General features: G+C 43.2%; 1 protein-coding gene across 40 annotated transcripts in view; it reads right to left on the reverse strand.

The window, feature by feature from the left end:
• The window catches only part of LOC118119247 (neurexin-1a), a 254382-nt gene that overhangs the window by 46312 nt on the left and 191929 nt on the right, over positions 1 to 16141 (reverse strand). The window lies entirely within an intron of this gene.

Raw genomic sequence — 16141 nt, forward strand, 5'->3', positions numbered from 1 at the left:
ACCCTACAGGAACACATACACTGTACAAACGTCATGTACTCCCTGAGGAAAGTTGTTTTATCTCCATGTTTTTACAATACAATGTTAATTCAAGTGTATATGTATAAGCCATTGCCTTGGACCGGCAGAGAGATTGTACAGACATATGCTCTTGAACATGTCATTGCTCCTGGAGATTCTTTTAAAAACTCTCTAAAAAAAAACATCACAACAGCACAAACAGGCATCCTGTGTCCTTTATTGTGTCCACAACATCCATTTAATTAATTATATGGTTCATGGCCCCGAGCTCCAGTGCTGTGTGCAGTCATTCACCCCTCACACACACGTACTCCCAATCCTCCATGCCTCCCATTCAGCAAACCTACGTCATCACTTTAAAAGACTTCTCCTCAGGTATAGCTTCAAACCTCAGCGAGAGGAGGATCATCCAATCAGTCTGTGTGAGGCTGAATTATGAATTTGCAGCAGAAATCGCCGTCATTACATGAAAACTTAAACTTAGGGAAAACGTTTTAATGGAAGTTTGAACCCATTTAGCCCGAGTCTCTCTTAGATCCACATGTGATGGATATCTACTCTAATAGGCTTCATTTCCCCCCCCCCCCACTACATGATCGAAGTCCCTGAATCCTACGGCTTAATCCGTCGGAGATGAGTGCGTACGTTGGTGCAGTCACTCTCTCGCTCTTTCTGCTTATGAGCTGCAGTGAAAGGAGCATCTGGTTGGAGGCTCAACCTACTGTGGCAGCGCAGCACTCTGCATGTTATTATCCAGTCAGCACAGCCAATAGTACACTGCATCTCCATCTCTCTCTCTCTCTCTCTCTCTCAAACTCTCCCATATGCACAAACTGACACACAAACTCTCACACACACACACACACACACACTTGTGCACGCTCGTACAGTACACGCAGAGCCCGCTCCCCTCAAAGTGTGGAATGAGCCGAGCTCGAGAGCCAGAAGCTAAAGTGCAATTAAAACCATTTGTAATGTGTCACACCACGTTACCAAAACTAGGACAACTGTATGCTTTGTAATGTAATTTCAACAGATTATATAAACTGATGCATTAAAGCTACAGTACTAACACAATTTACGGAGCGCTCGAGGGCGTAAACACTGAATAACCGACGCTGAGAGGAGATGGATACAGCTCGTGTCAGGGTCTCGGATGTGAATGGGCGAGAGGAGGGATCTGCAGAGGCTCGTGTCGTAGTAAAACCGGGTGCTCGCGGTGCGTCTGACCTCTTGAAACTCTTTAGCGTGAAGCCACGGAGGCAGCGGTGCCTCAGAGGGGCTCGGTAGTCAAAGGCAGCAAACACAACACAATCCTCTGTGTGCTTTAACATAAAGTCAAATTTTACATGATATATATATATAAGGGGCTTCCGTTCAAGGACTACCACACACTGAGCACATTCACTGAGAACTTTTTTTAGTACCGTTGCTCTTGGAGGAGAAAAAAAAAAGAAAAAAGAGAGACAGGGAAGAAAAAAAAAGGTTTAGTGGAGGGACCAACCCAATTAAAATCCTGCTTTTAATAGCCTCCTTCAATTGACTTTTAATGTTCCCCGTGGTCTCGTTAATAAATTTACTGCATTTAGTCACAAACTGCCAACTTGAATTTCCATAGCATAAAAAAAAGCCCTGTTCTTTATCGAGATGAAGAGGTAGATGAAAGAGTCAGATGTGAGATAAGACCCCGAATCTTAAGGCGCTGAAAACACAAAGTTAAGTTTTTGGACGAGCGCGTGTTTCTGCCTCTATCAAAGGGATTAACTGTTTGATAGGGCTGGTATTTGCTTGAATCACCGATATTATGATCATTTTTTTCCCCTCAATAATAATCCAATACATCTCATCACTTCCTGGAATTCAATCTACTTAGACAAGTCGTTAGTTAGGGCACTGAGAGGAGACTAATACTGGCACTCTAATAGGGTGCAAGCTTACGTGTATGTCAGCGAGTGATTGATAGCTGCTTATACAAACCCAGGCCATCACACCCTGTACAATTTTAGGGGCTGCTCACTTGGTAAGTGCTGATCCCCACAGGGCTGATCCCCCCCCCCTTTGTGTGAGAACACACACACACACGCACACACACTGACACACTCGCGCACACACACACCGTACCCGAAGAACTCAGCCCTGCCTGACACTCGGCACGCTGCCTTGATTAATTGCTCATCAAGCCGCAATAGCGTTTAATTAACTGATGAAGTTGATCCACCATTCTCCTCTAATCTGCTCTTTTTTTTATGCTCCTTGCAGCTGGAGGGTGGAGGAGCTGCAGCAATACTCAGGGTGTCAGTTTCTCTTTTAAAACTCCCCATCTGCACTCATTATACAGCCATAGACGTTCTTGTTATACTGGCTGTACAGCTGCAAAACAGCCTCAGCAGACCAAGCTTTTTTTTTTCTTCCTGAAATTATTAGCAAGCCCCAGCGCTGCTAAAGTAGAATAATTTTTTCTACCAATCATGTCCCCAGTCTGAGCAAATACAGTATCTGTTTAATGCTCCGAGTCAGTCAGCAGAACCCCCTGCAGCTTTACTGTTACTTAAACACCAGCGTCCCCATAAATAATGAATCAATTAATAAATAAATCATACTTTTGTCTGTATGTTTTGGCGGAAAAGAATATCGCATGTTGTTTATAATCCGCTCGAGGGTCGAACAAAGCGAGTGCAAAAACAAAGCGGCAGCGAGTCGAGATGATGCATGTGTTTGTGATGGTTTACTGGAGCGAGCTCATTCCTCCAGCCCACGTAGATGCGACGCAAAGAGGAGAGGAAGTGAGAAGTGGTGTTCGAGATGGTGTCGGGCCTCCTCCTCAATCCCTGCTCAAAAAAAAAAAAAGAAAAAAGAACACCGTGGTGTAGGCTGTCCTAATGTTGTGCTTGTTTATGAGTCATTCATGTTGACAACCATTGTGCACCCGTCACATTTCATATCTCAGCAGTGGGACGCCACGGGGACTGCAACACATCTCCCTTCAGTGCACATGTCTGCGAGGGGTCTGCTGGCAGGTGGGAGAGCACCTCTGTCCGTGTGTCGCGTGTGCTGCTCGGTGTGTGTGTGCATGCGAGCGTGCTGGGGAGATATTAGGCTCCGACTGCAGAAGCTAAACGTCTTAATGTAGCTGGGGCAAAGCAGACGGTACTGTTCACCTTATCTTTTAATTACCTCTGACAGTCTTCTCCCTTTTTAAGCAAAGCCGCGCTAATGAAATTACAGATGTAATGGAATAATTATGAGAGAAGAAGAGGATTTTTTTCCCCCCCTTCCAGCATGTGGTCCGTATCATGTGCATTATGCAGCAATTCATCCATACACCTGCGATTACAGCTAAACAAACACGCAGCCTTGTGTATATGTAATCACTCAGATATCATTTTGAATGTTTAGTAAACTCATAAGGAACGAGAGCGCTGTGAAAGCACGACAATGGGTTTTTGCAGAAAATGAAATTTCAGCCTCATAGAAGCACCATGTATGATACATTAACTTCCTAATATCTGAAACAATTTGATGATGTTACAGACTGTGACAAACCTACAGTATATTAACTCTCCGGGTTTGAAACCAGTGGAGCCTGTACATCCAATTTCCTTTCATACTTTTGATGCAAAGATGTAAAAAAAAAGAAAAGAAAAGAAAAGTTGAAAGCAGGGGTGGATCCAGGGGCAGAGCCAAGGGGGGGGCACTGGCCTCAGCTGAACTCTGATTGGCCCCTAAGGTGCCACTGTCCAGTCATTCCTGTTCTCTCTATAAACAATAAATAAACCATTCACTTACTAATAATACTTAACAAATAATATGATCATTTATTAAGATGTTTTTTATTTCCTAAGCTTTTTTTGAAGAACACAATGGGCTCGAACGAGGAACAATTTTCAAAAACATATTCAATGATGTGTGGCTTTGCTCAAAGCTATAGAGCCAACAGTGAACAAGGAATGAATTAAACATGCACCTTACTGAATGAGAGACTGTGCATGGATGTAGGAGATATAATTGGCCCCTCCGTGTAAAATTGTAGCCCTTTATGGCCCCTGAGTTAGAAAATGTCTAGATCCACGACTGATTCATCCCTCATAAAAACTACTTATCACAAACAATACAAACCACACATGTATGGTACCTGCAGCACAATATGGTGCGCACACACGCTGTACTTTATTCCCGTGCCAGACTTATGAAATACAACACACGGCAGCTTCTATTAAAATGGAGAAAAAAAAATGCATCAATGCTTTTGCTGTATCTCTTCCAATTTTCACATATGTGCACTTCAGCATAAGGTTCATTATCACTCCCTGACATGTACGTACCATCATGTTGGTGTAAGTGACAAATACTGTCAAATCTTGGCACGCGCATTAACATCCTCACGGCAAAACTGTCAGCAACTACAGGTGTCAGCGTATTTCTCTCTTCGTACACAGAGCTGAGCAATAAGCTCTGAAACAGACAGACCTGGATGTCAGCTGAGCACATGTTAGAATGGATTTGGAAGCATGATTCAGTTTATTTATTTTCCATCCTCTTTCAATCTAATTATCATTGCATTACTGTTCTTTTTTGGTTTTTCATCTGATGTTAATGTGAGAATCAGACTAGGATCGTGCGATTTATGTGTCGCAGAAATATAAACTAATTACATTTATACGTTAAGTTATTACAAGATAACCAATCATCTTTTACAAGGATTTACTGTATTCCTTTCAAATTTAAGCAAAAACAGAGATAATTCCACCCCCCTTGGCCTAATGCACCAACTCATGAGAAGCACCATCTAACTTGTGGGATTTTACAAACCACTACATAGAAGCCATGTAGCAGGAATCATTTCTTACTCACATTTCTAACTTGCTGTCAGAACACGTCCTAAGAGCCTCGAGAAAATGGTTCAGAGACTGTGTCGGATCCTAAGCTGCATGTTAGTCAACTTTTACAACATGTTCTGAGTCATGGAACAAATTTGACACGCTTTCCCTCCCCCCCCCGACTCCGCCGTCACCTCGGAGCACGTCTGCCGTGGCGAGGTAAGAGCGCGTTCGCCGGGAGCTCGGCTTACTTCAAAAATCGAGTCCGTCGGCTAAAGTGCCTAATTATCTGTGACGCTGGCTTGGGATTGTTTCCATTGCTGGGAGACTCTATCTGTCAAGCAGGAGAGCTCCATGAAATACCTGAAGTTAACAAATCGTGGAGCCAGCCACAGCGGCTGTCGCGAGGAAGGCGCAGCTACAACGAGGGATATATTACAAAAAGATAAATTCAATTTATAATGCAAAAGGCACGTCTTGGTGAGATGCAAGCGGTTTTACACATGGGGCATTATTAGAAAATAAAATCCAGTTTTCTTCTCATTACCCGAACAGAAACACGGGATTTCTGAAGTGTACATTCAGCTGTAAGCCACAGGAAGTGGATAGTGGCTCTTTTCAAAAGCCACTGCTTCTTATTTCTTTCCTAAGATGACATTTGCTGTCCGTCCTTACTCCTTTTCTCGCTCCATCTTTGGCCGGACCGTGACATATTCCATCACGGGAGGTCAACAGATATCAGAAATTTTCTTCTCTCTCGCTCAAAGAAAATCAATTCGGGATTCAGGTGATTCTCCTGTCTGTCCACTTGTGACAGCTGGCTCGCAGTCGGGGTGAGTCGACCTTCATCTCTGTCCTCTCCCCCCTGCGAGCGAGTTCCCGCGTCCCCTCGAGCATACTCAGGAGTCCGGCTCACTTCATCTGTGCGAGTCACACGGCGCAGCGTTCTGGCTAAATAAGATCAAATATAATCAAGGGGGGGGCGTTTGGGGGAGACTGGGGGATAGCGAAATTACCTCGGTAAGAAATGGAAAAGAAGAAAAAAAAAATAGCTCAGGTAGAGCTGAGGACATATGCTGGAAGACAGGGAACATATGGTCTGATGGACCCTTAATCCTCAGGACCAGGATTGCACACGCTTAACATGATAGGTACACATGTCGTTGTGTTTCCTCAGATTATCTTTAGTTCAGAAACAGATGATGCACATCACAATTGAAGTCTAATGCTAAATAAGGTGTCGCTCTCACAATCTGCCGAAAATTTAATTTGCGTATAATCATAATTGTTTTTTTTTATTTTACCCGCCATGAGAGGAGGTGCTGTTATTTTGAATGGCTTTCACTGTACTGGGTTTCCTGTAATGACGGGATTGAATACGAAATCCCTTCTCATTCCACTGAGATCAGTTCCACTGTGTTTTCTCACTATACGAGCTCGTCATGTAATTATGTGACAGGTTCACTAATCTTTTAAAAGGTGTCACACACGTCTCAACTCACGAACACAGAATCGCAATTTGAACACAGTTCTGCTAGATTGTCACATTTTCATAATTACTGCATTGTGGTGTTCAATTTGTATTTGTGCATTTATTTGGTGTATTTCATGGATATAACTGTGAATGTGTGACACCGGATGTGTGTCTTTTGTAAATATGTGTATTATAGAGCGTAACACGCTACAGACAATAAAGTATACATTTATTATGACTATAAAGTGCCATTTAATATTAAAACACAAACAATGGTTATTTTTCTTAATCATTCTATTGTATCCTTGTAATAAAACTTGTAAATCTAGAATTGCACTGAACGGAGCACATAGCTCCACCAAGGCCCAACAGTTCTTTTTAATACAATCAAGCTGCACCAACTTTCACACATTCAGAGAGATCACTTTCCTCAATGTGTCACATATTCACAGGTAAAATGTTGCAAAACAAATCTTTCAATGTTAAAGAAAAATACATACATTCTGTTAAACTGCTCCCTGATCTGGATCTGGACCAAAATGGCAGAGGTTCTTCCCTGAGCCATTCGGCATCCTTTCATCACGTTTAATAGCAATCCATTCAGTTATGATATGTGTTATCTTGCTTACGATCCAACCCACAAACAAACAGAGAGGGGTGAAAACATAACCTCCTTGGTGGAGGTTACATATCCTCATTTCTTAGGTACAATTTCCTCCACAGAACACTAACTCCTACAAGAATTTCAAAAAGAGAATTAGTCAACAAATTATCTTGGAAAACTGCTACAATTTGTCAAGTTTGCAGAGCTGAGAGAAAGTGGAAGAAAAGTAAATGAAGGTCCTTCTTGAATCGTATGAGAAACAACAAATGGTTATAGCATCCTTGTTCCTCTATCATCTTCTTTGCATTGTTGTCCATAATCATCCAGATAGAGCGATGCTCAAAACATTTCTTAATCAAGTGTGGAAGGAAAGCTTAGTGCAATATTTGTTTTTGCTGCCTTTTTTTGCGATTTCAATTCCAAATGTTAGGAAAAACAGTCCAATTATTTCTTCTCAAGCTCTGTCTTTCATACGTTAATTCATAATTTCTCTTATCAAAGCCCTATGGCTTATTGGAAAAAAGGTCTTCAAACCTTTGACTAAAAGTTCCTTATGAACTGCCTCAAACTACGTGCATTGAAATGAGTACATAGAGTAAGGAGGTCAATCTGCTGCCTGTGCCTCTACGGTTGTTAAGTGAAGAGGAAAAGTGGGAATCAGCGGTGGGTCAAAAGTGCGACGGGGTTTGAGGACGGTTCACCAAACCACGCAAGAGTTTCCCAGCAGAAGCGGAAGCAGGCGACCTGATGGGTGAATGGTTAGGGTGTACACCAGATGGACCTAGAGCAGAGGGTCTCCAGCTCGACTCCTGGTCGGCTGAACCATTTACTCACACTATTTGTCCGTGTTTTTTTTTTTCAAATAAAGGCAAAAGGGCCTAAGAAATGTACTTGAAAAAAAAAATACAGCTTCTAACCGGAATCTCATTGCACGTCACTTTGACGCACTCCACCTACTTAAGTACCATGTTTACCAGTTCATGCACTCACTATGCTCCTCTTGTTCTGTTTTTGCGTGACCTCGTCATCTGATATTCAGTATTTGCAAAAGAAGAACTATTATTATTATTTTTTTTAAATCAGCCTCTTAAATAAAAAGAACATGTCGTAATGAAAAGAATGTGACTCATAAAACAACACTGCAGCCTCGGCACTGTACAGAATATCTATCTTCTACTATAGGCTAATCAAAGTGAGCCACTTTAGAGCAGTGGACGCCGTCCAACAATCTTCTACACAAACTGTAACTGGTACATTGACGACATCTTACATTTGGCACGAGGAGCTGACTGTTACAGCACATACTGTTTATAGAAGAGCACTTTGCCTCAGGGACAACATGAGGAAGTGATAACACCTCAGACTCAAGTCTTCAACACATGAATGGTGAACAGAAATAGGAACTTTCATTGTAAATATACTGTTTGCAATAAATCTGTATTATGAGCAGGAAAGGTATTGAATGCAATCATATTAATATACGGAAATGACCAATATTTTTAGGTTTTATTGAACATTTGTAAATAATCTACCAGTTACTTGAGTAAGTTATTTGATACAGTTAATATAATAAGTAATTTTTAAGACAAATGAAAGATACAGGGAGCTTTAAATAAATGGTCTTCTTCCATGACAACATAGGCATTTTAAAATAAAACAGATGACCTGTTTATATATCAAGAGCATTCATTATCTGTTTGTTGTCAAACCCTTTTTTTTTTGTATTTATCGATCTATTTTGTATTCCTATTGTCTGTAAACTGTCTGTAAAACCATAATATAAAGCTGCAATGAAGAAAAGGATCCGAAGGCTGTAAAGGTTAGGTTACTATGCTTGTTACCATAGCGATGGGGGTGAAACGGGAAAGACACTTACAAGCAATTGTCATAATCATTGCGGCCTGTCACACGTCAGACGTGCGGCTCGTGTTATCTCGGACTCTTAAGTCTTTCCAAGGTGGAGAATGAATATCTAGAGCTTATCCAAAGATGCAATTTCCATTATCGAACTTAATTCAGAGTTGAGACTGAGAGCGGCGATGCTGATGCTATCTGCTTTCTCCGACTGAAAGATGCTTAAATCAGACATGTGAAAAAAAACATTGCATTGGCTGAAGTAGCTCGGAGTAACGTCTGGCTGGTTATCAACAGGAAGAAGAGAAATAGACACACAAACACACAAAAATGGACCCAGTTTATTGCCAATAGCTGAGGTTAAGTGTTTTAGGCTGCATTTTTCCTTGAAGACAACCCTGGAGTACTTGTTTCTAATACTTCCACAGATCTGGGAAACTGCCAAGCTTTAAAATTGCCACCATCAATCAAGAGGTTTTAAAGGATGCAACAAGCAATTTCATGGATGACTTTTTTTTCCAACTTCTCCAACATTATTTCCCCTCAGCCCCATGTATTATTGTGCCGCCCCCCTCCCCTTCCCCCCCTCCCCCCTCCCCTGTTTCTGTTTGATTCCAACGCCACGGAGAGAAAAAAAAATAAAAGTCTCCCAGTGCCCTCTCACTTATTCATGTCCGCTGACTTCTCAGTCTTTTAATGTTAACACAGCTCAGACTTATTTTCCAATCCCAGCAGTGAAGCCAGTTCATCACAGACGAGGAATACATTAAAAGGATCTGGAACAAGAGGTGTTAAGCCCTCCGAGGAATGAACCTTGTCCTAGATTTTGCAGATATCGACAGGGCTATCTGCTGCTGTTCACAATATCTTTAATATATAATTCCGCAGTCGGTTTGTAGCGGCTCACGGGCCCCATATTCATTTTTGAACAATGCCCGGCAGATGGAGAGATTTAGTGGCTGTGGGTCGGTTGAAAGAGAAAGAGAGTGAGAGAGGGAAACAAGGGGGAGAAGATGTCTGATGGGGTATTTATGACACAGAATCAAGCCTCTGTGTTTGCCTGCAAGCTGAGTATCCTCCCGCACAGCAAACGGGTGAGGTGAGATATCATTTCATCCCACAAAGCTGAGCAAATGAACGGATGTGATACGAATTTGGTGAGCAGCCGGAAATATATATCTTTGATGGAAAAATCTAAGCAATAAAATAAGGGAATGTAAAAATTTCTACCATGTATAGTATTGGCCCACCAAAGAAAAATCATTTTACTGCAACAGTAGGACACCGAACAAAGACGCCTCTCACATTAAAAGAAAAATCAAATCATCACAAGGGAAAAACCATGGAAATGTGTGATATCTGCAGCAAATGGGATATTTAGTCTGTGTTTGGGTGTTGCTTCTCTCAGATAGACCTCAAATGGATGTCTGCTCCTATAGCCGTATCTTTCTAAAACACGAGGGAGCCTGATGCTTACACAGAGCACCCCGAAGAGATATGGAATCATTGTCTTTATCCCTTCGTCCAGCAGCTATAATTGTGTGGAACCGACTCTCTGCCCGATGTATGCTTCGATACACTGCAGGAGACTGTTAGGCGACAGTAACCTTACTGGAGGTAAGGAGTATCAGAGAAAATATATAGGGTGTGAGTCTTCTGTGATGTGCCGTCTCTCAGTACTGAATGTTGAGGCTGGTGAGTCTACAGCTGAGTGATCCCTAAAGACAGCGGTGGTTTTCTCAGTTAGAGCCTACAAAAGCTTTTCTGCCACTGGATTTCAGCTCAGTTCATCTTACCAAACGGTTATAGCTGGTGGATTTATCAGTAAGGGTGGATAGGGATGAAGAATACAAACACACATACAGACAAGTTGGGATTTGGACACAGATTGAGGCAAAATGCAGCGCAACTAGATGTATTTCTAGGTAAAAATCTTTTAGCCGAACCAAAGCTGCTGCCAGATGCACCAGACTACACTTAATCTCTTGGCAGGAAATTTCTGTGAAATCGCAAATGTCTGAGTCAGTAGCTGTGGATTCTCTCCGGAGTGTCTCCTGCCAGCCCCATAGTGAGGATACAGCAGGAGACTATCTGGATTCACCACCACAGGATGGTTGATGACGTTTCTAACACAAGACGGACGCAAAACTGAAAAACAAAACAAAACAAAATATATCTCAGGCTGAAAAAGAGGTGCCATACACTGAGGGAGATGTCAACTTGGAAAGACGAGATTTGATATTTTCCTGTTGTTGTGGACGTGTGTGACCGGATGATCTCCTGCTGTGTTGTTAATATGTGAAAGGCAAACTCCGGAGAAAGTCCCATTGTGCGGACACTGACCAGAGATCATACCCGCTCCAGACATTTTCTTCTCTGCGTCACAAGCCGAGTGAATGGACGTCTAACTACCCACCAGCTTCGTCTGCACACACTGCAATAATGTAAATCCAACTCCCTCCTCTGTCCTAGATGACATTACGGTGTCAGAGAAAGTGCCTGTTAGGGCCAGGGAGCAAGGTGACAAGTCTAGCCAGGGGCCGTCATTACGAGCCGGCTGAGTCAGTGGTGAACGCAAATCCATCTTCATATAAAAAGGCAGTAGCAGTGCTCTTCTCCTTCTTCTTTCCCTTTCTCCAAATTAACACCCTCCCCCTTGCAATCATGAGCGCTGATTTAAATTGATCCAAGTCATCGAAATCAACAATGAGATGCCGCAACTGTAATTTTCTCTAAAGATTTTAGGAGGGAGAAAAAAAAAAAAACAGCTCATCCAGCCCTCAATTTCAGGGATTTGTACAATCATTCTCACTTGTCATTTATTGTGAGTGCAGTAAGGAACACCTGCTCAGGAATAAATGGTGTGGGGCAAAAAAAAAAAAACTGGGAAAAAAAAACAAACCTGCCAATGGACATGCTGACAGTGGTGCTGACAGCCGCGCCAGAAGGTGATGACAAGTAGTCGGGGAGTGACAGATATTTGGATGTTTGTCATCTCTGCGGAGCTGACCGGGCACTTTCATCCGAGTTCACTGTGTTTATGCAGCCTCGTCTCTGCTCCCCTTCCCAGCCTACAATCAGACGCTACAGCGTGTAGCGCATTCACTTTAGCTTTAGCCGGGGAAAAAAAAAAAAGATCTCACGATGATCTACCGTCTTTTTAAACTGCAGTTTCTGTGCGTTTGTGGCTCCCTGGAATCATGTGCAGCCATGATCGATTGATGCCGAGCACAGCGCTGGCTACCGGGTGCAAACAGCTCTCTCCCCTGAGATATAGCTGTTTATGCCCCGCTCCCCATTCATCCTCAGAGAGTCCACGCTGGCCATTTGATATCCAGCAATTGATCTTCATCATTAGAGGGAGTGGGCTTTGTAACTCTCGCGATTGGACGGTTAACTAGATGAGGTATTGACACATTTTAATTGTTGTACTATGAAGAAGCCAATTACATTTACTCTAATGAGAGGAAATTGATTAAGGCGGGCTCTTGGGTTGCATCAACGAGAAATTGATGCAAGAAAAAGTGTGCGGTCCTGTGGGTGCAGTTGTTTGTTTTTGCACCTTCTAATGAGACAATGTCACCTCGCCAGTGGCTTTGTTTGCACAGTGATGCTTTTTTTTTTTTCAGTGTCTAATTGATTTTCTGGGTTTGACCCAAATTTCAAACTCTAAATTTTGGCTGTCTAGGTTCAGTGTCTAGGTTCAGTGTCTAATGAAACATGGGCCAGAGCCACTTTCGCAGATCCCATTAGTTTTGTCATTTTTATTTATCTATTTACAACCCCGCATGTTTTTCCACAATTGGCGGCCTGTTACCTGAACTGTAGACGATTGTTTTCTGTGCCGCCGGTTGTGGATCCTGCTGGAGGTGAAATTAGAGCAGGGCAGACGCAGTAAATCTATCCTGTCAGACAAAAAAGTCCAGCGCTTTGATTTGGCCTCTCCAGAACTTGTGGCCGGGATATGAAAGAAAGGCATTTTGCTGATGTCCCCCACCACCACCACCCTACAGCTAACCTACTTTCCGCATGCAGGGCAATTTCTCCTGTCCAGACACAGGGGACACACTCGGAGCAGGCTTGGTTGGGACCACCCCCTCTGAGCTCTGCTGACACCTCTAACCTCGGTGTACGAGTCAGACGTGTGTGTAACAACGAAACTAAACCAACATTGTCGATGTAAGCAAACTACCCAGACCTCTGTCGCTTTTAGAATAACTCACCATGGTAACTGCCAACAATGAGAATGTAGAGATGTAATAGCATCCCCAGTATAAACGTCCCCTTAAATATAGTGGTTAGTATTAAGAAGTTAGATAAAACATAGAGTAAAACCATCACTTGTCTTTTCGGAGACATTTCATCATGAATATGTAAACTGCAGCGATTTCTCGGTTAAAACATGATCCGTCGGGGCCGAGGCACTGTGATGAAGACTTGTGTCAGGCCAAGTGAGCTGGAACTGATGGTGCACATAATTAATGGTCTGAAATAGACTGAGAGTTAGTGCTGGGCCGGGATGTTAATTGACTATGATACTTGGGCTGGTGCCTCTCAGCCTGAGGCTCTTACTCTTTTTCCTCCCGCTTTGCTCTATCACTTTGCTTTTCGATTTTCGCTGTGTCCTATTTCTTCCACTCCGCTCTTTGCTTACTCCCGGTTTTGCCTCCTACTTGATTCCCCCTCACCCTTTTTCCCCAATCTCATTTTCCATGTTTCTTATCCCTTCCTTGTCAGCCTCCTTTACCTTGAAGGTATCTGGGACTTCAAAAAGCAGAGAGAAAGCCACGTGACACACACAGCAGCCACCTACACACACTTTGCAAGCCTCGGTTGCCTCTTTCGGGACAGAGGAGTCTCTGTGATGATACCAGAGTAGTGACACCATTAAGACAAGCATGCTAACGTGTGAATAAGAGCTGCAAGCTTACAATGAATGTCTACCAAGGCGTTGTCCTGGCATCGCCTATTTAGCATCCTCTTCCTCAAAGTATGACCTGTGCAACTCTGGGGCAAGAGTGTGGGAAAGGTTATGTACTTTGATAAATATGCAAAAGAACAAGGTCATAATTAAGCTGGATCCAGCAGTTTCTTCTACCTCCAATTTGCCCCTGTTCTCCTTTCATGGTCACGCTTCATTTTCATGCACCGTGCGTCTGTTACCACGACAAGCAGACTGGATTTTTTTTTATTTTGTTGAGACAAAACCAGTACACACACTCAAGAAAATAAGAAATAATATATAATCTTATGTGATTGTATAGGGCGCATATCTTCAAAAAGGCTAATGCCTCAGCTTGCCATGTCAAAGCAGTGTTTCCCATTTATTATCTAGACTGTGGCAGCTTTTATAATGTTTAAAAAAAAAGTATCAAGTTGGCTATCATCCATAAGGTTTTTACTGGACACGCAGACCTCGCAATTTCAGTGTGCGCGTACCTGCAAGTGGCATGCACTGCTCTGTTTTATTTCATAGGGGAACTGTCTTTCACTCTTTAGTCTGTGAACCTGTCACTCAGAATCGGTTTGCATTAGAGCGGTGTGCATGCACGTGCAGCCCTACCATTGCAATAGATTGAATTAATTATGTGGGAAACGCTGCAGAGAGAGTAAAACTAAATTCTTGGATCCATGCATGTATTCAGATCCGCACCAAAACTCCCCTGACCCGCACCGCATCCTTCCGCCAGGTTTCCTGGTATTCCTCCTTGGCGGAGGTAATTACCAGTGGTGGGACTGAGGCTCACACCTACAGAACTGCTGACTGAATAAACAGACATTAAAAATTGCTGACACTTTTCCAAATGAGCGCAAACCTACTACCATTGAAAATCAGCATATAAAAATAAATGCCCTGTAACTAAAGGTGTTATTAGTTGTGTAAGGAAGAGATGATTTATGTGACAGAACCAGTGTCTGTGTGCAGGGTCCTTGAAGCTTCTACATTCAGCAGCATTTCTGGAATAGAGGGAGCCTGCAGCCTGTACTTTTGCAGTTCTTAACTGATTGCTTATTAGTAGGGGAACGGGTGATTTTTTTTTTTTTACTTTTGGGTGATATACACATTCATTTCAGTGATAACAGGGCAATTCCAGCTGCCATCGCCACCACACCCAAACAGAAAATACAGCCCGGCTGCGGCAGTTCAGTTTTGATAATAGAAAATCAGACACTGCCAGAGCTTCTCGACCACCATTAATCTCCTACCCAAGTGCCTAACTCACAGGGAGTGGGTGCAGAAGAGGAGAAGTGGGAGATAGAGCAGAGAGGTGAGACTGGAGTGAATTACAGAGTAAAAGAGGGAGGTTGATCAAAGGGAGGCTAGAGGGATGAAAAACTTGATAACGGAGAGGAGAGGTGGTGTGAAAGTTACAGAATAAGTGAACCTGGATCGGAGCTACAGAGGAAAGGGTGTTAAGGCGAAGGCCAGGAGCTGATCTTCAGGGAGCTGGTTGGACTGAAGGGATGAGGTTGGCTCCATCACTCCGTCAGAGATTACATCGTGTCCAGATGTCTGGTTGTCCACATGCAGATAGCAATCACACTCACCCCAATACCTCCCCCATCACAACGTTTTACTCTGTCTCTCGCCTGCTTCCCCGGCTACACATGTTGTCTTTGGTGATGTTTCCTGGGACATCACGCTGTCACGAGGGTCTCACCTGTCACCGCACATGAGCGTTACCTCACATATTACAGAGCGAGCTTTTTAGCGTGGGCAACCGCGGCCAATAGCAAGTTGCGGGGCCAGAGCGAGGAGGGACGGCCATCGATTGCAGTGAAGGACGGGCCGCGGCTTGAGGCCTGAGGTTGCGTCAGCTGTCAGGGTTTTAAAGGCTGCCGGAGTTCTGAGACAGCTCGGTGTACAGAGGCATTTATCATCAGCAAGGTAACTGGCTTCTCTGAAAGCAACTCAGGCGAAAAATGAACAGCTGCCATGAGTGTGCTCGCAAATGCCGCACCATTCTTTCTGCCTTTCACCAGCCGCAGTATCCAGCAACAGGAAACACGTCAGACATATTGTCATTCAAATACATAACTACTCACAAAGAGCCATATTTGTCTGGCTGGAAATGGCACACTGGAATGGAGGAGGGCTTCTAAACGGGCATTCTATATGCAGGACGGACACAAAAACAAAAACAGTTCAAATGCGAGGATACAAGCATCGGCCATGCATGTTTTCTGTGTTTGGATCTTTCATCTCCAAGAAGATGGAAATCTTTGACAGAAAATATTTTGAGGATAAAAAAAAGATGCCAAACAGTTGCTCAGTAACCTCATCTAATCTGACTGAAACACTGTCGTCTACGTGTTTTCAGTTTACACCTCATAGGTCAATTACTGTAGGTGGGTGGTAGACTCAGTGCT

Source organism: Hippoglossus stenolepis, chromosome 12, assembly GCF_022539355.2.
Source record: "Hippoglossus stenolepis isolate QCI-W04-F060 chromosome 12, HSTE1.2, whole genome shotgun sequence".
NCBI classification, from domain to species: domain Eukaryota; kingdom Metazoa; phylum Chordata; class Actinopteri; order Pleuronectiformes; family Pleuronectidae; genus Hippoglossus; species Hippoglossus stenolepis.